Source organism: Callithrix jacchus, chromosome 5 (assembly GCF_049354715.1).
Source record: "Callithrix jacchus isolate 240 chromosome 5, calJac240_pri, whole genome shotgun sequence".
In the NCBI taxonomy this organism is placed as follows: Eukaryota; Metazoa; Chordata; class Mammalia; order Primates; family Cebidae; genus Callithrix; species Callithrix jacchus.
Window position 1 is genome coordinate 132936272 of NC_133506.1, and position 22760 is coordinate 132959031.

The 22760-nt window shown below is 48.0% G+C and overlaps 2 long non-coding RNA genes and 1 other non-coding gene across 3 annotated transcripts; 2 read left to right on the top strand and 1 right to left on the bottom strand.

The window, feature by feature from the left end:
- Nucleotides 1–1489: 1489 nt before the first annotated feature.
- On the bottom strand, nucleotides 1490–2870 carry LOC103793391 (uncharacterized). The gene is made up of 3 exons (XR_620414.6): nucleotides 2682–2870; nucleotides 2461–2537; nucleotides 1490–1788 (listed from the first exon to the last, which is right to left on the bottom strand). It is a non-coding gene; the product is annotated as an uncharacterized LOC103793391 (long non-coding RNA).
- Nucleotides 2871–14285: 11415 nt separating this feature from the next.
- Nucleotides 14286–22087, top strand: LOC103793393 (uncharacterized). Its single transcript, XR_620416.5, has 6 exons — nucleotides 14286–14625; nucleotides 14765–14882; nucleotides 16569–16673; nucleotides 18235–18418; nucleotides 19805–19983; nucleotides 21199–22087. It is a non-coding gene; the product is annotated as an uncharacterized LOC103793393 (long non-coding RNA).
- LOC118154362 (small Cajal body-specific RNA 16) lies at nucleotides 14918–15101 on the top strand. The gene has a single exon (XR_004744229.1).
- Nucleotides 22088–22760: the final 673 nt, after the last annotated feature.

Below are 22760 nucleotides of genomic sequence, written 5' to 3' on the forward strand. Positions count from 1 at the left end.
GCCCTGCCAGTGGTCCATGCCCTTACTACCGTCTCTGGGTAAGGTGTCCCTTACTGAGGGCACCCTGGGCACTGGGCAGGTCATGGCTCCTGCTTCCCCTCGGCATCATGGTCATTCACCTGGAGCCACAGGAATCAATGAGGTCCTCTGCAATGGCTTCCTTTTTTTTTTGAGTCAGAGTTTTGCTCTTGTTGACCAGTCTGAAGTGCAATGGTGCAATCTCAGCTCACCACAACCTCCACCTCCCAGGTTCAAGCGATTCTCCTGCCTCAGCCTCCCAAGTGGCTGGGATTACAGGTGTGTACCACCATGCCCGGCTAATTTTGTATTTTTGTAGAGATGGAGTTTCTCCATGTTAGTCAGGCTGGTCTCAAACTCCCAAAGTGCTGGGATTACAGGCATGAGCCACTGTGCCTGGCCCTCTGTAATGGCTTCTAAGTGCTGCAAACATATGGGGTGGAGGACCCCCATCCTTTTTTCCTGTGTAATTGCATCACAGTCCCTACCTGCACAGCCATCACCAGCTGCACCAGTCAGATTCTTTCCAGATGGGAAGCAGACCCAGGTTTCTATGCTCATATATACACTATATTCCTGGGAACCCAGGCCAAGCTCCTGGGCACACCTTCTCCATGCCCCAGGCTGTCCTGAGAGCAGGAACAAAGGAGACTGCAGACTCTGAGCTGCCCGTGGCCTCTGCTTGCCGGCACCCACACCCTTGAAGGGTTATCTTTCTAGAGCCCCACTTGTTTGACTTGCCTGAGAGGGAAACACAGCCTGAGTTGACTTGGGTTTTGGGGGAAGAGCTCCTGTCCCCTCCCTCTACTAGAATGACAGTAAGTAGAATAAACCCATAATATATTAAACATTTATAATCCAAACAATTCCTGTACATGATTTCATTTACAATGATAAATATTCTACTGTTACTGCCATCTTATGATAAGAAAGTCGAGATTTGGCCAGGCACGGTGGTTCACACCTATAATCCCAGCACTTTGGGAGGCCGAGGCAGGCAGATCACATGAGGTCAGGAGTTCGAGACCAGTCTGGCCAACATGGTGAAACCCCATCTTTACTAAAAATACAATGGTGGCATGTGCCTGTAATCCCAGCTACTCAGGAAGCCGAGGCAGGAGAATCACTTGAACCCAGGAGATGGAAATTGCAGTGAGTTGAGATCATGCCACTGTACTCCAACCTGGATGACAGAATGAGATCCATCTCAAAAAAAAAAGAGAGAGAGAAGTTGAGATTTAGGGGCGATAAGTAATTTGTTCAAGATTGCACACACGGAAGGGTATATTAATCAGTTTTGCTCTGTAACAAAGAAAATTCACACATCTCTATGGCTTACAGCAAGGCTGGCCAAACTCCTGCCAGTAAGACACTTCTAGCCTACTGCCTACTTTTCTGTAGCCCATGAGCTAAGCATAGATTATGTTTTTAAATGGTTAAAAAAAATCAATAAAGGAGTATTTCCTGGCACAAAAGAATGATGTGAATTTCCAATTTTAGTGTCTACAGATAAAGTTTTATTGGACCCAGGAACGCTCATCTGCTTCTGTGTTGTCTGTGGCTGCCTCGGTGCTGCAGGAGCAGAGTTGAGAAACTGCATCTGAGATTGTCTGGCCCTTTACAAAAAGAATCATGCCAACCCCTGTCAACATTTATTTTTCTCACGCACAGTTCTCTGGGTTGGCCGGGATCATCTCCAGGTTGCAGGTTGGGTTCAGGTTGGCTCCACCCTCATCATTCTGGGCCAAGCAGCCACCCGGGCATATTCTCCTGGCAGATGGAGGAAGCACAGGAGAGACAGACAAGGACACATGAACCCACCGAAGGCCAGGTTCACGGTCATTTCCTCGCACTCACATGTACTCTGCCCATTCTAGCAAGAGCTGCTGCAAGGTCACATTGGGAAGGATGGGAAATTGTCATTCAGAGACCAGGAGGGAGTAAAGAATTGGAAGCAAGGATCTCAGTGACTGCAGTTGAAGGATCAGGATTTGAACTCAGGGCTGGCTGACTCGAGAGTCTGTGTGCTTGTTCCTCTGCTACATGGACTCCTGTCCTAGACAAATTATTAGGTTAAGAAAAGAAGAGTGGGCTGTGTGCAGTATGGCTCATGCCTATAATCCCAGCACTTTGAGAGGCTGAGGCAGGACGACTGCTTGAGCACAGGAGTTCAAGACCAGCCTGGGCAACATAGGGAGCCCTCCTTCTCTACAAGAAATAAAAAAAAAAATTAGCTGGGTGTGGTGGCGCTTGCCTATGGTACCAGCTACTCAAGAGGCTGAGCTGGGAGGATTGCTTGGGCTCAGGAGATCAAGGCTGCAGTGAGCTGTGGTTGCACCACTGCACTCCAACCTGGTGACAGAACAAGAGCCTGTCTTGAAAAGAAAAGAAAAGAAGACAGTGGAAAAACGAAGGCAGAACGATTCTCCCATCATTCTTTACCTGTGAAGTCTATTCCTGGACCTCCTGGGTATCATCCCAACATATCACCATCTCCAAGTCACCAAACAAGCCAGCAACTGTAAACAAAATCAAAACAGATTCAGAAGACCCTGGAAAGCCCCAGCAAGTGCTTGCAAGAGCAACACATTCTTCAGGAATGCCATCAATAACTGCATAGTGACAGAAACTTGAAAAATTCTGAAAAGCATCATTTCGATTACCCAGCAGGCGTTCTTGGAGAAGCTTCTTTCAGAGTCCGACTATCAGTAAGTTATGTGTGTCTGGAAGCACTTACAAACGAGCAGAAGAAGATGGGAGAATAAAACTTTACGATTATGCCTCTGCCAGTTTTTCGCAAACATGGGGAGGAACAGACCACTACAGACTGTTGCCCATCGGGTGTGAAACATGAGGCCTCCCGGAAGTCAGGAGTCATTAAGTGTTTGTTGTGCTGACTGTCAAGTCTGGAAGCAGCATGGGAGAGGATGATGAATAAGTGCCCTGGCATTACCGCAGCTCAATGAGCCTCCCACGGCCCAAAGCTGATTCTCCATGTCGTAATGAAATCAGACGCTTGCCAGGAAATCAGCAGGAGAGAGAAAGGAGTTATAAAACACAGGCATGCTCCTCCTTCTGTAGCTGCTGTTTTTAAAGAAAGATACAAGAAGAAAAGAAATGTAGTGAATGATACAGTGGTGCTGGCATGTTTTAGGATGTGCTGGGATGGAGATTTCCTTTGCAAGTGTTACTGAGCATCCCAAAAGCTAAGAAACCGTAGACATAGAGAGTCTTTGAAGAACCACATGTCCTAAATATCGTACCTGATGACATATCTTCTGGCTTCAAATCCCAACATATATTGTTCTTCTGAGTGACGCTCCAGGTAAATCAAATTTTTCTGGGCAAGTATCTTTGCTTACATGTGGAAAGGTATAAAAACTATCATTTGGGCCAGGCGCAGTGGCTCACGATTGTAATCCCAGCACTTTGGGAGACTGAGGCAGGCAGATTGCCTGAGGTCAGGAGTTCAAGGCCAGCCTGGCCAACATGGTGAAACCCCGTCTCTACAAAAATACAAACATTAGCTGGGCACAATGGCAGATGCCTGTAATCCCAGCTACTTGGGAGGCTGAGGAAGGAGAACCTCTTGAACCAGGGAGGTGGAGGTTGCAGTGAGCTGAGATCACACCACTGCACCCCAGCCTGGGCAACAGAGCAAGACTGTCTCAAAAAATGACAATAAAATAAAATTAAAATAAATAAAACTACCATTTGTTGAGAACTTCCATTTAACCCTACTTATTATGTAGGCAGAGCTATGCCCACATGACACATGAAGAAACTGTGACAGAGACGGAAAGATTTAGCAAATTGCTTAAGACAGCCCAGTTCAGGAGTAAGACAGCTAGGGTCGAAAATTAAATTTGTGGCCAGGCACGGTGGCTCACGCCTGTAATCCCAGCACTTTGGTAAGCTGAGGTGGGCCGATCACTTGAGCCCAGGAGTCGGAGACCAGCCTGGGTAACCCCGTTTCTACAAAAAATTTAAAAATTAGCCAGGGTATGTTGGCATGTGCCTGTAATCCCAGCTACCTGAGAGGCTGAGGTGAGAGAATCTCTGGATTCAACAGGAGACGGAGGTTGCAGTGGGCCAAGATCCCACCACTGTACTCCAGCCTGGATGACAGAGGAGACCCTATCTCAAGAAAGTAAAGGAAAGAAGAGGGGAGGGGAAGGTAGGCGAAGGGAGGGAAAGGGAGGGAAAAGGAGGAAGAGGAGGGGAGGGAAGGGGAGAGGAGAGGAGAGGAAAGGAAAGGAAATTTGTCTAAGTCCAGACCAGTGTTTTTCATTCATTAAATTGTCTCCCAAAAGAGTAGGTTAAAACACTTTCTCTAAGTGGACATAATTTAGCCAATCTGTGTTGCTGCAAATTACTTTTTACAAGATTAAAAAGTCATCCTCCCAATTATGAGTTTCCTGTAGCCCTGACTCACCTACGCATCACACCCTCAAGGAGCCTGGCACCAGCCCCAGTCAATCGCCAGCTTGTTGTGCTTCCTTTATCGTTGTGATGAGACTCACTGGACTCCCCTTCAGGGCCTCCCCCACTGGGCTCCCTCCCTAGCTATTTCCCTCTAGTTTTCCCCCAATGTGCTGTTATAAGCATTTTCAAATGTACAGCAAAGTTGAGAGAATGCTGCAGTGAACACACATATACCGACCACCTAGATTCCACTATTAATACTTGATTTCTCTTGCCTTATCACATATCTGTCCATCACTGCACCTAATTTTTGATGCATATCAAAGTAAATTACTGTCTAAATTACTGTACATTCCCTCTAAAAAAACATAACATGCCTATTACTAGCTAGATCTCTGTATTTATTTGCATTTTTCCTTTTTTTTTTTTTTTTTGATGGGATCTCACTCTGTTGCCCAGGCTGGAGTGCAGTGGCATCATCTTGGCTCAAAACAACCTCTGCCTTCTGGGTTCCAGCGATTCCCATCCCTCAGCCTCTCGAGTATCTGGGAAAACAGGCACACATCACCATGCCTGGCTAACTTTTGTACTTTTAGTAGAGATAGGGTTTTACCATGTTGGCTAGACTGGTCTTGAACACCTGACCTCAAGTGATCCTCCTGCCTTGGCCTCCCAAAGTGCTGGGATTACAGGCAAGTTCCACCACAACTGGCCTGCATTTTTTTTTCCTTTTGAGGCAAAATTTACATGCCCAGAACCCACGAGTACATTCACAGAGTTTTGACAAATGCATGTACTGTGTATCCCAAGGCATCATCACTACATAAAGCATTTCCATCACTCCCAAAAGTTCACTCCTGTCCCAATCAATCCCCACCTTCAACTTCCAGAGGCAAAGGAGGTTGGTAATATGCTCATGACTGCAAGATCCATTGATCTTGACATATACTCCCCCATCTGGAAACATCCAAACTGAGAGAGTGGTAGAATGGCCCAGTAAAGGTCCATCCGAGGCCCTGGAGAAGGGGTGATGTCTTGCAGCTGAGGTGTGCTGTCCTCTGGGATGCAGTAGATATACTAAATCAATGGCTGCTACATGGAGCTTTGTGCTAGAATATATTGGTCCAGGAAGCAAGTGTAGCGTCTTTCGCCAACTCTGCAAACTTGAGTTCTGCCAGGTTAAAAGTCCTGGCTTCTTGGAAAGTAGGGAGAGGCTGGGGTTGTTTCCACCAGAGATACAGTAAGAGTCCTACTAAACTTGAAACTACAGCTATTTATTTTTCTTTTTTGAGACGGAATCTCACTCTGTTGTCCATGTTGGAATGCAGTGGTGCTAACTTGGCTCACTGCAACCTCCGCCTCCCAGGTTCAAGCAATTCTCGTGCCTCACCTTCCTGAGTAGCTGGAACTACAGGTGGGCACCACCACACCCGGCTAATTTTTGTATTTTTTGTAGAGATGGGGTTTTACCACGTTGTACAGGCTGGTTCTCGAACTCCTGACCTCAGGTGATCCACCTGCCTCGGCCTCCCAAAGTGCGGAGAGTATAGGCGTTAGCCACCAAGCTGGGCCTTTTTTTTTTTTTTTTTTTTGAGACAGAGTTTCGCTCTTGTTACCCAGGCTGGAGTGCAATGGCGCAATCTCGGCTCACCGCAACCTCCGCCCCCTGGGTTCAGGCAATTCTCCTGCCTCAGCCTCCTGAGTAGCTGGGATTACAGGCACGCGCCACCGTGCCCAGCTAACTTTTTGTAATTTTTAGTAGAGACGGGATTTCACCATGTTGACCAGGATGGTCTCGATCTGTTGACCTCGTGATCCACCCGCCTCGGCCTCCCAAAGTGCTGGGATTACAGGCTTGAGCCACCGCGCCCGGCCAAGCTGGGCCTTTTTTTAGGGGGGGGATGGGTCTTGCTCTGTCACCCAGGCTGGAGTGCAATGGCACAATCTTGGCTCACTGCACCTGGCCCTTATCTTAAAAATATTTGTTTCTGGCCAGGAGACAGGAGAATTGCCTGAACTCAGGTGGATCACCTGAGGTCAGGAGTTTAAGACCAGCCTAGCCAGCATGGTGAAGATAGCTGTCTCTACTAAAAATACAAAAATTAGCCAGGTGTGGTGGCATGCACCTGTAGTCCCAGCTACTCAGGAGGCTGAGGCAGGAGAATTGCTTGAGCCTGGGAGGTGGAGCTTGCAGTGAGCCAAGATCGAGCAATTGCACTCCAGCCTGGGCAACAGAGCGTCACTCTGTCTCAAAAAGGAAAAAAAAAAACCAACACAGTGAATTAGGTGCTGATGAAGTGTCACTGGTTAATCCGTGCTGCTGACCAATGGGGCAGGGCTCCTCAGAAACATTTATTGAGCACCTGCTCTTTCCCTGGCCCTGGACCAGGTGCAGAGAATAAAGACGTCACAAACCCGGACTAACCAGCAGGGTGAAATGTGGGTCCCCAGGACCCTGAGTATAGTAGGGGAGACAGCACTGCATGATAGAGCTACAGCCAGGTGGGGTACTGGGCACATAGGGCTGAGGAGGAAGGGGCACCACTCTCCCTCCGGGGGAGCCAAAAGGCAATTTTCAAAAAGTTGCAGACATGACTCTCAATGATAAAATAAACATGTGTAAATAATTTCATTCAACTTGTTAATTAATGAGGGAACCAAGAAGCTGTGAAGAGCAGTTGAAACAGAATCTGAAAATCAGCTATATATAGATGCAGTTAGGAATGCTAGGATGAATTCACTAATAGATACCAAGATGGTCAATGGCCTACAGGACAATAAAATGTCATGTTTACAGTCATCTTTTCTATGAGACGGACACCAACTGTGTCTCTGTGGGACAAAATCCATTAGCATTGTTATGGACAATAATTATTTCCATTTTCTACCACTTAACGCCTCCCCATCAGAGGATTAAAATAGCCTGGTCAGGCCAGGCTTTGTGGCTCACGCCTGCAATCCTAGCACTTTGGGAGGCGGGCAGATCACTTGAGGTCAGGAGTTCAAGACCGGCCTGGCTAACATGGTGACCCCTCATCTCTACTAAAAATACAAAAATTAGCCAGGCATGGTTGTGGGTGCCTATAATCCCAGCTACTCAGGAAGCTGAGGCAGGAGAATCACTTGAACTCAGGAGACAGAGGTTGCAGTGAGCCAAGGTCAAGCCATTACACTCCAGCCTGGGCGACAGAGTGAGACTCTGTCTCAAAAACAAGCAAACAAACCAATAATTAAATAAGCCTGATCAACAGAAAGACACGGAACAGAGTCCTGTGTAAACAGCGAATCCCTGAAATCCATGGAAAACATGCCCAGAATCCCTCTTCCGTCTCCAAGTCTTGGACAATTTCTCCTGATGGGGACGACTCTAGCCTGTTCACACATCTGCAGGACCACCGAGGGCGCCTCTAACGGAGCACACTGAGTCACCCAGGGAGCTTCCAAACATTCTGCCCCCCAAGCCACACCCACACCCATAAAATCAGAGTGTCAATAGGTGGTTCCTTGCTTTAGTATCTTTTTGTTTTTTCTTGAGACAGAGTCTCACTCCAAGCTGGAGTGCAGTGGCACAATCCCAGCTCACTGCAACCTCCACCTCCCAGATTCAAGCGATTCTCCTGCCTCAGCCTCCTGAGTAGCTAGGATTATAGGCGCCCACCACCACATCCAGCTAATTTTTATATTTTTAATAGAGACGAGGTTCCACCATGTTGGCCAGGCTGGTCTCGAACTGCTGACCTCAAGTGATCCTCCCAAACTGCTGCGATTACAGGTGTGAGCCACCACACCTGGCTGCCTTCAGTATCTTTTAAAGCTCCCAGATGATCCTGATGTGCAAACAACATTGAGAACCACAGCTCTGAGGACATCCAAGCAGAAGCTCCAGCAGTCTGTCCTCTACCCGCCTCCCCAGCCTTCCCATCTCTTCCTCCTCCTCACAAGGCTTCCTTTGTGTCTTAAGAGGTAGTCACTGCAGCCTCTTCAGGCTCCTGAAACTTCCCTGCTATTTTGCATAAGTGGCTAACGGGGCAGCCCCGAACGATTCCACTTTTTTTTTTTTTTCAGTCTCGCTCTGTCCCTCAGGCTGGAGTGCAGTGGTTCGATCTCAGCTCACTGCAACCTCCACCTCCCAGGTTCAAGCAATTCTCCTGCCCAGCCTCCCGAGAAGCTGGGATTACAGGTGTGTACCACCATGCCTGGCTACTTTTTGTATTTTTAGTAAAGACGGGGTTTCATTGTGTTGGCCAGGCTGGTCTCGAACTCCTGACCTAAAATGATCCACCCACCTCGGCCTCCCAAAGTGCTATGATTACAGGTATGAGCCACTATGCCCAGCTGACAATTTCCCATTCAAAACTCCCTTCCCAGGAGTCCCAGGAGATGCCATCTTGTGATTTGCTCCAGGACACAAAAGGAACCCACAGCTTGAGAGCAACAAATGAGAAGAAATCTATCATCCTCAGAAAATTGGCTCCTGGCTGTCCCGCAGAGTGACAGTAATCACAGAGGCCTCTTAAAGTGCCCGGCTAAATAAATAGGTTGAATAGTAATGAAGCAGCTGAAAGCTTGTAATCATGATGTGGGTCGGCTCTGGGGCTGCCTGTGTATGCCCGCCAGCCCCCTTTGCAAGAGCATAAATCCAGGCACCATAAGGAGAGGCTTAAGCTCCCAGCTGGATCCTTCTACAGAAAGTGTAACGAAAGATGTCTGCTTTCAGCTGCTGAGGTGAGTCTGCAGCCTGGGGAGAGCTGCAATCACAAAAATCCCCAGGCCTCCCAGTCTCACCCCAAACAGCAGCCCTGGGGAAATGGTCTGGGAGGACAGGACTGGCTGTTACTGGAATTGGTCAGATATCCTGGCAGCCAAATCCCTGAGCAGCCTGTAATCCCAGCACCTTGGGAGGCTGAGGCAGGAGGATCACCTGAGATCAGGAGTTTGAGACCAGACTGGGCAACATAGCAAGACTCCATCTTAAAACACACACACACACACACACACACACACACACACACCCTGAGTAAGTTGTTGGGCCAGAAGGCATGGGGTAGAGGTTGGGAGGAATGCACTCCAGGTAGAAAGAAATGGCTAACTTGGAGAAATGGTCACTGGGATGACTTTGAGGATGTCATTGATTCCAGCAGACCATAGCAGGCAATCAAGGATTTAGAAGCTTAAAATCTTGACCCTGTTTCTTGTTTCCTGGGTGGCCTCAGGCAACTCACATGACCTTTCTGAGCCTTTAAAACATGAGCACAGGCTAGGTGCAGTGGCTCATGCCTGTAATCCTAGCACTTTGAGAGGCCAAGGCAGAAGGTAGATTGCATGAGGTCGGGAGTTCCAGACCAGCCTGGGCAACATGGTAAAACCCCTTCTCTATTAAAATACAAAAAAAAAAAAATTAGCCGGACATGGTGGCATGTGCCTGTAATCCCAGCTACTCGGGGGGCTGAGGCAGAAGAACTGCTTGAACCTGGGAGGCAAAAACTGCAGTGAGCCAACCTCACACCATCGCACTCCAAGGTGGAAACCAAGGTGCCGGCTCCGCTGCTTCCTTCTGGGGACTCCAGGTGAGAATCGGTGTTCTTGCCCTCTCCAGCCTCTAGAGGCCTCCTGCACTCCTTGCTACAGAGGCCAAAGCAACTCCATCTTGGACATGACTGCCATGTTGGCTTCTGATTAGCCCCTGTTCTTCCAAGGCCTTTAAGATTTCCAACTGGTCTATTGTTCCTTGTCTAAGGACAGCTGCTTACTGTAAATCCAGCCCTAATTATCTCATACATCCCTTCTGAACAACCCCTTCCCTATGGAACATAAGCCCTGGGTCTGGGGATAATGGCCCAGGGATCCATTATCTTGTCCCACTGTCTTCTGTGACACAGACATGTCTTCTGTTCATAAGCCCCTATTAAATTGTTCTTTTTAAGAAACTAGCCAGGCCCGTGGCTCACACCTGCAATCCCAGCACTTTGGGAGACCAAGGCAGACAGACCACCTAAAGTCAGGAGTTGGAGAACAGCCTGGCCAGCAAGGTAAAACCCCATCTCTACAAAAAGCACAGAAAATTAGCCAGGCGTGGTGGTACACATCTCTAATCCCTGCTACTCAGGAGGCTGAGGCAGGAGAATCCTTTGAACCTGAGAGGTAGAGGTTGCAGTGAGCCAAGATCCTACCACTTCACTCTAGCCTGGACAACAGTGAGACTCCATCTTAGAAAACAAAACCAAAAAACAAAAGCTTGGTTGTGTCAGCCTCTTTCTTTTTTTTTTTTTTTTTTTTTTGAGATTGAGTCTCGCTCTGTCACCCAGGCTAGAGTGCAGTGGCGTGATCTCAGCTCACTGCAACTTCCTAGGTTCAAGCAATTCTCTGCTTCAGCCTCCAAGTAGCTGGGACTACAGGTGTGTAGTATTTTTTTTGTATTTTTAGTAGAGACGGGGTTTCACCGTGTTAGCCAGGATGGTCTTGAAATCCTGACCTAATGGTCCACCTGCCTTGGCCTCCCAAAGTGCTGCAATTACAGGTGTGAGCCACCACGCCTGGCCTCTCACCACATTCTCTCTGGCAGCAGGGCCAGGACCTGCTAGCAGGGTCGGTGGCGTAGCAAGCATCTGGCCAGGAAGGAGATGTGCATCTCTGCTTCCTGTAGCCCTACCCAGCTCTGGGGGATTCTCCTGGGGTAATATCTCCTCTTGTCTTTGGGGTGGGGGCAAAGGCTCCCACTGCAGACCTCGTCTTCCCCATAAGGCTGAGGATGCTGAAAAACCCTTGCCTTTACAGAGAACAGCCCCACTCCACAGAGACCAGATGTGTTCATTGAAGGGTGTGTAGCAAATACCCCAGGGGACACAGGACACGTCAAAGAATTGGCACCAGAGAGCATCTGAGAAGAAACCATCACCTGTGACCAGAGCTGGCTTCAAAGGGCAGGTGTGCTCAGCTGAAGTGCAGATTGGTGGCATGTCTGGGAGCTGAGCTGGGCAGAATGGCCAGAGCAGGGGTTTGTGTGGGGACAAATGAAAAAAGAGGTCAGATCAACAGGGCCAGCAGAGCTAAAGGTGATTTGTTGAGTTTTGGTTTTTCCTAATGAAGCAGAAATGGAAAAAGAGAGTGAAAGCAATCATGTGGGCTTTATCCTGCAGGTCAGACAGGCAGCCCCGAGATGACCTGCCAGGTGCAAGGCTGGCTGGCTTGTTCTGACATCACCTGTGGTCAGCAGTGCCACCAAGAGCCACCACCAGGGGGCAGAGGTGGGGCCATGGAGTAGACGCCTCTAGTTTTTACCTGCCCAGGACACCTTCCCAAATCTTCTGTACCGTCACCCCTGCTTCCTTTGAGAAATGACCCTCTCCCACTCCAAGTGGTACTGGTGGGGAACACACACACACACACACACACAAACTGGAAGCTCCTTTCCTGGGGGACCTTGGCTTCTGCTCAAAAAAAAAAAAACAGTTGAGCCCAGTGCCTGCCCAAAGCCACTTGTGTTGTTTACAAACCTATTTATTCCACTTAAGCTAATTATACAATTATTTCATTCTTATGTAGACTAATGAAAAAGGGTAAAACAAAACAGAATTTCGGCTCCTGCATCAAAACAAAACTTAAAGTTGAGTATTTCGGAGTTAATAAAGCTAAAGTTATGTATTGTTGAATGTAAGACAACTCATGAAGGAGGTGTAGTCAGAGAAATCTAGATACATTTCCGCTCATGTTACTTTACAGGTGTCTTTCAGGCATCCGGACTAAGAGAGTTTCATGCTGAAAATAAAAGGTTTTCACTTCATATCAAAAAGTTGGTGAATGAAGACCACATGCAGTGGTTCACACCTGTAATCCCAGCACTTTGGGAGGCTGAGGTGGAAGAATTCACATGAGATTATGAGTTTGAGACCAGCCTGGGCAACAGAGTGAGGCCCCATTGCTACAAAAAATTAAAATTAAAAAAATTAGCTGGGTGTGGTGGTGCACACCTGTAGTCCCAGCTACTCAGGAGGCTGAGGAGGGAGGATCCCTCAAGCCCAGGAGGTCAAGGCTCCGGCAAGCTGCGATTCTACTGCTGCACTCCAGCCTGGAGGACAGAGTGAGACCCTGTCCAAAAAAAAAGAAAAAATATTTATTGTGAGAAAATATATATAATGTAAAACTTAGCATTTTAACTATGTTTGAATGTATAGTCTGTGGCATTAACTACATTCACAATGTTGTGCAACCATCACCACTATTTCCAACCCTTCATCATCTCAGAAACTCTGTAACCAGTAAGTAATAATTCCTCATTCTCCACTTCCACTTCTGCCAGGCCCAGGCGAGTAACTTCTTTTGAGACAGACTCGCGCTCTGTCGCCCAGGCTGGAGTGCAATGGCGTGATCTTTTTTTTTTTGAGACGGAGTTTCATTCTTGTTGCCTAGGCTGGAGTGCAATGGCACAATCTCGGCTCACCGCAACCTCCGCCTCCTGTGTTCAAGGGATTCTCCTGCCTCAGTTTCCTGAGTAGCTGGGATTACAGGTGCCCGCCACCATGCCCAGCTAATTTTGTATTTTTAGTAGAGAAGGGGTTTCTCCATGTTGGTCAGGCTGGTCTCAAAATCCTGACCTCAGGTGATCCACCACCTTGGCCTCCCAAAGTGTTAGGATTACAGGTGCGACCCACAAGGCCCAGCCTCGGTGGCACAATCTTGGCTCACTGCAACCTCTGCCTTCCAGATTCAAGCAATTCTTCTGCCTCAGCCTCCCAAGTAGCTGGGATTACAGGCACAGGCCACCACGCCTGGCTAATTTTGTATTTTTAGTAGAGACCGGGTTTCACCACATTGGACAGGCTGGTTTCGAACTCCTGACCTCAAGTGATCCACCTGCCTCGGCCTCCCAAAGTGCTGGGATTACAGGCATGAGCCACTGTACCCGCCTTTTAAAAAAATGGTTATTCCTTGATGATATGTTAAACAAAGGGTGGATTATTTATGCCTCCCCTTTTTAGACCCTGTAGGAGAGCTTCCTGACGTTGCCATGGCATTTGTAAATGGTCATGGCGCTGGTGGGAGTGTAGCAGTGAGGACAACCAGAGGTCACTCTCATAGCCATCTTGGTTTCGGTGGGTTTTGGCCGGCTTCTTTACTGCAGCCTGTTCCATCGGCAAGGTCGTTAGGACCTATGTGACCTAAGAATGCAGCCCAGCAGGTCTCAGCCTTCTTTGACATAGCCCCTATTCAAGATGGAGTTGCTCTGATTCAAATGCCTCTGACACAAGGTCCAGCAATTCTTCCTTGGTTGTGAGATTAGACCCAGGGCAAGATTCCTATTCGTTGCTTGTGCCCACAGGGACACTGCACTGTCTGGAATGCACCAGGTCTTTTGGAGGAATAGGCTTTCCAGGGGTGTCCCAATAGGCCAGGTCGGCCTGCATCTTCACGTAGCCCCTCTCCTCTTAAGCTTCTCCTTCCTTCCACCTGGGGTGGTGGAAAGGGCATTGGGTTTGGAGCGGAAATGACTCAGGTGTGAACTCAGCTCTGCCACTTCCTGGCCGGCTGTGCTTGGGAAAGTAACCAAGCGTCTCCAGAGAGCCCATTTTCTCATCTGCAAGACAGGAGTGTTCTTTGCACTTAATTCAGAGGACTGCATGAGGAGTAGAGGGATAATGTTTTCAAGAAATAGGATGTTCCTTCTGCTTCCCTCGCTCCAGGGCCCTCCGCTCTGTCCCAGGCTTTTAGTTCCCATTAATCACCTCGCGCGGGCTGCGACCCCTTTAAATCCGCCTTGGATGACCCAGATCCAAATTTAGGGTGACCCTCTAGCTGCTATCTCGATGGTAAGTTCTCACTTCCGGCCGGAAGTTGTTGGCGGAGCTACTTCCGCCCAGGGGAATGGGGAGCAACTGGAGACGCGTGCTTTGTCCTGTTGGCGGGGAAACCCACTCTCGCCTCCTGGTGGTCGCCGACTCGCGGACCACTGGATGACGCAGGGCACCCCGACCACAGTTCCGCCGCCACCGGCCCTAGCCTGCGGAGTTGGGCCCGCCCCGGGACTGTAACGGAGCTCTGACAGGGACTGGAGGCACTGACCGGGCGACCAGAGTCCCCCCCCAGTCTGTTCCCGGAACTTCACGGACGGCTCGTCCCATCGCAACTGGAGCTTGGACGGGAGGAGACAGAAGGGAACTTGGCCCGCACACAGCCACCGGAATTGGAGTGAGGAGCTGTAGGGAGGCCCCGTAGCCTGCAGAAAAGCACTGGGACCCTTGGCAGGGTTAGCCCGGGTTTCTAGGAGTGTGGTGAGCATCGAATAACTGTTGTCCTGTTAAAGCACATTATTTACTTTTTCTCCAAGGTTTCAACAGAAACTGAGAAATATACACCGATTTGTTGGCTGAGGCCGTAGCAACCACTGTTTTCTTCCTGCTCATCGTTGATTAGAGCATTCGAAGCAACCTCAGCCAGGGATCCAGGTATGTCACGCATGGAGACAAAGTGTTCAAGGCACACGGTCTGGGGAAAGGCTCCTGTGTTGTTGAACCTGCCCACTTGTGGGTGCAGCATTGTACCAGGCAGCCCAACCCTGACCTAAAGTAAATTCCCAGAAGTCTTTCCTGGGTTTTGAATTTGCAGTAACAGGTGTGAGCATTCTAGCAGCAGTTTGATGATCATGTATGATACTGCAAACAGGACCTACATTTAAAGAGAATGGTTGTAGATAGTATCAGAGATCACTTGGTTTTCAAAACTTCATAAACAATGATACTGTCATGTCTTTCACTCAATAAACATTTGTTGATACATTGGCCTGACATCATGTTAATGTTAGGGGTACAGAGATGAAGCAAACAGTCATGGCCGTTGTTCTCAGGCAGCTACAGCCCAGTTAGGGAGACAAGGTTGAATGATCACACTTAAGAGGGCATAATTCAGGCCGAGTGCTGTGGCTCACGCCTGTAATCCCAACACTTTGGGAGGCCAAGGCTGGCGGATCACCAGACGTCAGGGGTTCAAGACCTGCCTGGCCAATATGGTGAAACCCCTTCTCTACTAAAAATAGAAAAATTAGCTAAGTGCAGTAGCACATTCCTGTAATCCCAGCCACTTAGGAGGCTGAGCCAGGAGCTTGAACCTCCCCCTCCCAGGTTCAAGCAATTTTCCTGTCTCAGCCTCCCGAGTGGCTGGTATCATAGGCACACGCCACCATGCCTAGCTAATTTTTGTATTTTTAGTAGAGACGGGATTTCACCATGTTGGCCAGGCTGGTCTCGAACTCCTGACTTCAGGTGATCTGCCCGCCTTGGCCTCCCAAAGTCCTGGGATTACAGGCCTGAGCTACTGCACCCAGCCTGTTTATGGAATGTAATATTGATTTTCTCAGCTGGAGTTCAGCCTGCTCCTTCATGAAGCAGCGTCTTCCTTTTGTCTTTGCAGGTTTTTTGTCAGCACACAGATTGAGAAGTAACATTATCAGCACAATTAAGTACCTACAAGGGTCAGGACACCAAGTCCTATGCCTTGGAGGGAATATAAAGAAAAGTACCATCCCTGGTGTTAGGGGCTTAGAATCTATCGATGTCAGTAAGCGCTGTGGAACAACAGGAAGGAACGTTTTCTGCTGGACCCTTCACGGGATGGGACCCTGTCAGGGAAGTGAAGGTGGTTTCCAGCTGCTGAAACGTGACAAAAGGCAGGAAGCATGGAAGTGCTTGGGAGGATGTGGGGATCTCCCTGGTGAGAGCTGTACTGGGTAGTATGTGGCTGGAGGGAAGGGAGGAAGAGTAAAATTGGAATATGTAGATTGATGCCGGGTGGTAGGGGCTGTGAATGTCAAAGTTCAAGTGATTTTTTTAACAAGCAGGTTTCTGAAGGTGACATGGTGGTTTAGAGATGATAGCCTGGAGAAAGATGGGTTAGGAGGTCCCTGTGATGTCTTTGAGTAGGAGGTGAGCAGCCCTCGGCTCAGTGGTACCTGTAGACTTGGAAGAATGAGGGGTTGGGGGGGGGCCCAGTCCCTGCGGGGCAGAATCCTGAGCTACCTCCCATGGCATGTTGTAGGTGGAAGGTGGATTTTAGAGAGGATTTCTGGTGCTCACAGTTTTAAATATTCAGTCTTGGTAGAGCAGAATAAGAACTAATGCGTACACTTTTCTTTGCAGGTCGGTTTCCTGGAAGAGTTGCATGTGTACTGGGTAAAAATCTGGTTTTGGCTCTGCTGGGTCTGTGTGCCTGGAAAGGAATTGTTTCAGCCTAGGATCGTCCAGGTTTGTTTGGTTTAACCACATATTTTTTTAATGGTGACTGCTAAGACCTTGTTCTGTATGATTGTAAACAGAGTCAGACCCACCAGGGTGACTTTTCACATTCTCTGTGGTTCCTGTGCCCACCGGCAGTGTGTCTGTGGAGCCTCAACCTCTAATATTCACAGCGGGCAGTGCTGTTTCCACCTGTTTTGAAAAGAGTGACTTGGCCAGGCATGGTGGCACACACCTGTAATCCCAGCTACTTAGGAGGCTGAGGCAGGAGAATCGCTTGAACACAGAAGGTAGAGGTTGCAGTGAGCTGGGTTTGCGCCACTGCACTCCAGCTTTGGTGACAGAGTAAAACTCCATCTCAAAAAAAGAAATGTGTCATAAATTATAGTGTTCCTTAATTACAGCTCAGTGTAACTTGGTACTTTCTTCCATCCCCCAAAAATGAGAGAGAACCAAAAAATTGTATAGATAGATAGGGAACCAAAAAATTATATGTAGATATATTTATATAATGTAAATGCAATACAAATAAAATATGAAAAAAATAATTTCCTCTTTGGTATAAAAACTAGATTCTCATCTTGAGAGACACACAGACAGACATGATGCTGGGTTTGTGAACTGAGAACACTTGACTTTGGATAGAATTTGCCAGAGTGACTGCCAGCCTCAGAACTGGGCACGTGCTGCATCTCAGTGCCTGGAAGGTGCCTCTGTTCCGTCCTGTTCTGGGGCTCTTGCCTCCTCCACCTGCAAGCCTGGGTCCCATGTCCCCAAGGGTGCTTCCAGCCCTGCCCTCTTCAGAGAACGCAGTTCCTTCCCTTAGGGGGCTTAGTGCCAGCACTCTTCCTCTGGGCTGCCACCACCCTGGAGCTATAATTTAGTCCCTCTCTACCCCGACCCAGGGTTCTCGGTGGGAGCAGGACTGCCACCACCACTCACTGCTAGTTGTACGAATATGAGGGGTCATTATTGTCACAGAGATTGGGGACACTGCTGGCTGGCATTGGAAGGACTCGCCATCTATTTATGGAAACAAATGCACATGTGCCTTCACCAGTCTGTTTTTCAGCTGCCTTGTTTGTAAAAACATCTGACCATTTCATGCAGTCTTGTTAGGTTCAGAGCCATGCTTTTGATGTCGTGTAGAAAGGCCTTCTTGGGCCAGGCACGGTGGCTCACGCCTGTAATCTCAACACTGTGGGAGGCCAAGGCAAGTGGATCATGAGGTTAGGAGATCGAGACTATCCTGGCCAATATAGTGAAATCCTGTCTCTACTAAACATACAAAAAAATTAGCTGGGTATGGTGGCATGTGCCTGTAGTCCCAGCTACTCAGGAGAATCCCTTGAACCCGGGAGGCAGAGGTTGCAGTGAACCAAGATCACACCACTGCACTCCAGCCTGGGTGACAGAGTGAGACTCTGTCTCAAAAAAAAAAAAACAGGAAGGCTTCCTTGGACTTCCAGCCTAGCACTGCCAGACCCAGGACCCCTGCCTGTCTTCCTCCTGATGTTCGTTTTTCTGGACTGACTTACCAAGCCTCTTGACTTAATGATCTCTCACCCAGCCCTCATCTTGTCCAGCTGTGTTCCCGGAGGATGTGGCCCAGCTAGTGTCTGCCCAAAGCCAAGAATGTGATTTCAGTACTGTGAGCTAAGCTGCGGCGGGTTTGCGATCATTCACTAATCATGTAAAAGAACTGCAGCGGCAAAAGGGAGGCCTGGCCCCATGGGAAGTTTTGGGAGCAGCAGGTAGGTTCAAACAACCCAGCAGGTGCCTCCTCAGCAGTTAGAGGCTAGAGGCCACCACGTTGTCCGCGTGGGTTTCAGATCCCAGCTCCCCACCAGCCTGCTGGACCTTGGGCAGGTCACTCCCTGTTTGTACCTCCATTACTCCTTCAGTAAGATGGAGACAGTGAAGATGACCATGCCTCCCACCAGCTTGGTGCTTTTTTTTTTTTTTTTTTAAAGGGACAGGGTCTCACTATGTTGTCCAAGTTGGTCTCAAGCTCTTGGCCTCCCAAAATGCTGGGATGACAGGCGTGAGCCACTGCACTGGCCCAGATTGGTGCTTTGGAGGGTTAAATGAGCACATCCTGTAGAGCACTCCGGAGAGGGCTGGGGCCTGGGAGCACTTGGAAGCTATGTTGTTGTTATTTACCTTTTTTCTTCAGACTTTCAAAGCATTTTCAGCTGTGAAACTCCCTGGGCTGCTGCAGTAGAGGAAGGTGTGGGGTCTTAACAGGTGCTGTTGGCCACAGGAAGATGCCTTCCTGCTCCAGGCCAGGAGAGCTGAGGTCAGGCTTGGCTGTAGGCTGTTTTTTTTTTTTTTTAACCTCTTTGTTTGCATAATTTGGGCCACTCACAAGAGTGTATACCCCACGATAAACAGTTACCTTCCTTCTCCTCTGCATGTTTGTCTTTAGAGGAAGAAATGTATTAATTTCCCAAAGTAATATGTTAAGATGTGATATGTACTGGAAAAAAATAAGTTGCCATTCCTGGAATAAACCACTTTGATGCCCAGTTACTGACTCATTTTTCCATGTGGTGTCTCCCCTGTGTGCAGAAGGCCGGCTTCCCCACAGGGGCTGGGGGTGCCTTGTCTGTCCTTGGAATATGAGTCTGGGCAAGCAGCCGCTGCCCATGTGCATGGTTCCTTGGCGAGTCAGTTCAGTCTTGGTTTGGGAGTTTGATTGGAAGGATTAGATCCTTGCCTCCCCCAAGCAGTAACATCTTATTATAGTGTGGAAAGTAGATAGAGCTGTTGATACTCAGAAGAGCTTTCATTATCATCACCCCGAGGAAGGTCCCTAAGTCCCCAAGAGGTCACCTTTGTTGATCTGCGCCTTTCGGGAGGCGGAGGTTGCAGTGAGCCAAGATCACGCCAGTACACTCCAGCCTGGGTGACAGCGAGAATCCATCTCAAAAAAAACAAAAAAAAATCACTATGGGACCCGCAAGCCCTGTATCAGAAAAGGTATGGAAATTGAACTAAAGAATAGTTGATAAGTCAAGATTTTGAACTTCTCTTTTCGTCCACTAGAGGATGTAACACACCAGACTGTTCTCTGTTGTAACTTGGTACAGAATTTGGCTTTTGGGTTTCTTTGTTTTGATTTTGATTTTGTAATTTAGCCAGGACTTTCTGACACCAAAAAGTTATGCAGAAGATTCATCTGCGGGGTTGGGCTCTTAGGAGTCTATCCAGGTGCCCCAGTGGAATCAGCCTGGGTGTATCCATTCCTGATAAGATAAGTGCTTTCCTGGGAAGCATTTAGCAAGTCCTGAACCAAGCACAGGCACCGAATGTGGAGGTAAGAGCATGTGCTAATACATTTCTCCATTCTGATGGACTCCCAGTGCCAGCTGCTGGGAACATCGGGAAAGAGTTTATAAGGAATCCAGTGTAATCTAGTGTAACATTACTGATATTTGAAGTCCCAGACAGTGTGCATTAAGGGTTTAGAAGTGTCTCTGGCAGGAACGTTGCTCATATTTGAAATTGACGGGTACCTATCAAGACCAAACAAAGTTTGCACAAAGCCAGCACAGTTAAGACTGCTGACTGTTAGCTGGTGGGAAAGTGAAAGTGGACTTGCTGGGCAGAGATTGACCATTCTGAAAGTGTAATCTTAAATAGAGTCCTGTATGTTCTCTTATTAGTCTGGTTAACAGCTTTCTCATGGTTTTAGTTGAACAAGTACTGCTGGCTACATTAAACTAAAGCCAGAAGCAAAACAGACTCCCTCCTCTTAGAGAACTTACTTCCAGGACAAGGGAGACAGGAAGCAGGTCATTAGAATATGCAGGATAAGGCCGGATGCGGTGGCTCACACCTGTAATCCCAGCATTTTGGGAGGCTGAGGTGGGCGGATCACCTGAGGTCGGGAGTTCAAGACCAGCCTGACCAAAATGAATAAACCCGATCTCTATTAAAAATGCAAATTTAGCCAGGCGTGGTGGAGCATGCCTGTAATCCCAGCTACTCGGGAGGCAGAGGCAGGAGAATCACTTGAGTGAGTCTGTCTCAAATTGGGAGGATCCCAGGTCTATGCATGGGGTCACTATCTTTTTGGCTCCTGTTAAGCCACATGTCCTGCAATGAGTGATACTTGGAAGAGTTCTGGTATAGACTGTTCACATAAAGATCGTGTGCCCTTCACTGTGGTGATGAAGCTGGAGACTGTCTTTCTTTGTGACGAGGGTCTCAGCCCTGGGTCTGTCCTCTTCCAGTGCCCACCTCATTCATGGAGCTCACCCTGTGACTTTGGAATTGTTTGTTTCCTGGCCTGTGCCCTGGCTTCCCTGAACACTACCTCTACACTAGCTCCTTGAGGCTGGGAGCCCTGGACTTACCCGATTTTTCAACAGAGTAGATGTTTTTTTTCATTTATATCAGTATTTAAATTGCTATCAACAAGACCACAAAGACTACATTCTCACAGAAGCCTGCTTGGGTTTTATGTGGTTACATGTGATGAATGTATTTAAAATGATTGTTCTGGGTTTTTTTTTTTTTTTTTTTTCAGATCAATTATGCAGCTACAGCCAAAAACAAGTTCTCTTTATTGCAATGGTAATGAAAGTAGCTCCATGTAAGTCATTGGAAGAAGGTCACGTGTTCACAGACTGTCAGCTGTGGAGGGTTATGTAACTGGTTATGCAATGCCATGTTAGAACTGCAGCTCCAGCAGCAAAACATTTAGTTATTTTATTGAATTAAAATAAGACTTCCACTTTCTTTGAACGACAAATCCCTTTTAACAAAACCAAGACTTGGGTTTTAGTGTTCACTCCCACGTGAGGCTCTGTAAGCCACATTTCACTTCCTGTGCGTGGCTGGTCCCATTGAGTAGATTTCTGAAAGTTAAATTTCTGACATAAGCCTGTTTGAAAACTCTGCTCAGTTGTCCTCTTCTATCAGGTTGAGTTATGGGCAAATCCCCCCATAAAATCTACGGCACATCATGAAGCCCCTCAAATCTGAAGGCATGGTCGGGTATGATGGCTCACGCCTGGAATCCCAGCACTTTGGGAGGCCGAGGTGGGCGGATCACTTAAGATCAGGAGTTTGAGACCAGCCTGGCCAACATGGTGAAACCTCCTTTCTACTAAAAATAGAAAAATTAGCCTGGCCTGGTGGCACATGCCTATAATCCCAGCTACTCAGGAGGCCAAGGCAAGAGAATCACTTGAACCCAGGAGGCGGAGGTTGCAGTGAGCCAAGATCACCCCACTGCATTACAACCTGGGTAACAAGAGTGAGACTCAAAAAAAAAAAAAAATTCTAAGGCGCATGAGTCTCCTTCCCTAATGTACTGTCTTTGTTCCAAGATACTTCACCCCTTTAAAAGTTAATAGGGAAGATCAAGGGAGGTATGAAGAGATCAAAATGAAATAAAAGCTCACTTCCTCTGACTTGGTGTTTTGTTTTGTTTTGTTTTGTTTTTTTAACATGCCCCAACATTGTAACAAAAACATCTCTTTTTGTTTAAATTTTTTTCCCCAAAATAATACATGCATTACTTGGAAAAATTCATATAACTAAAAGGCTTCTAGGAGTAGGCTAAGCTTCCCTGCCCTGGCGCTCCCAGCGGACACTGCTTTCCATCCCTTCAGCTTTGCCAGCTTTGTTTCAGAGGAGCAGGCGTGCTGCACTGCTTCTCTCTGAGTCATCTTGGTCCTCGCCGTTGGACTTCCTTACTGGTAGATGTGGACTGAGCTCTTCCTCATCACCCTCTGCTTCCCCTTCCGCACCCTCCCTGCACCATTGTCCTCTGTACATGCAGTGTTTACGTTAGTGTGCATACACAAAAGCTTCCCACGGCCTCATACTCCAGTTCGCACTCTACAGTTGTTTTCCCTGTTAATTTCCCCTTCCTTAGCTGGCTTTTTCTTTTTTTTTTTCTGATACAGAGTCTCGCTCTGTCACCTAGGCTGGAGTGCAGTGGCACAATCTTGGCTCACCGCAACCTCCACCTCCCTGGTTCAAGCAATTCTCCTGCCTTAGCCTCCCGAGTAGCTGAGACTACATGCACCCACCACCATACCCAGCTAATTTTTGTATTTTTAGTAGAGACAGGGTTTCATC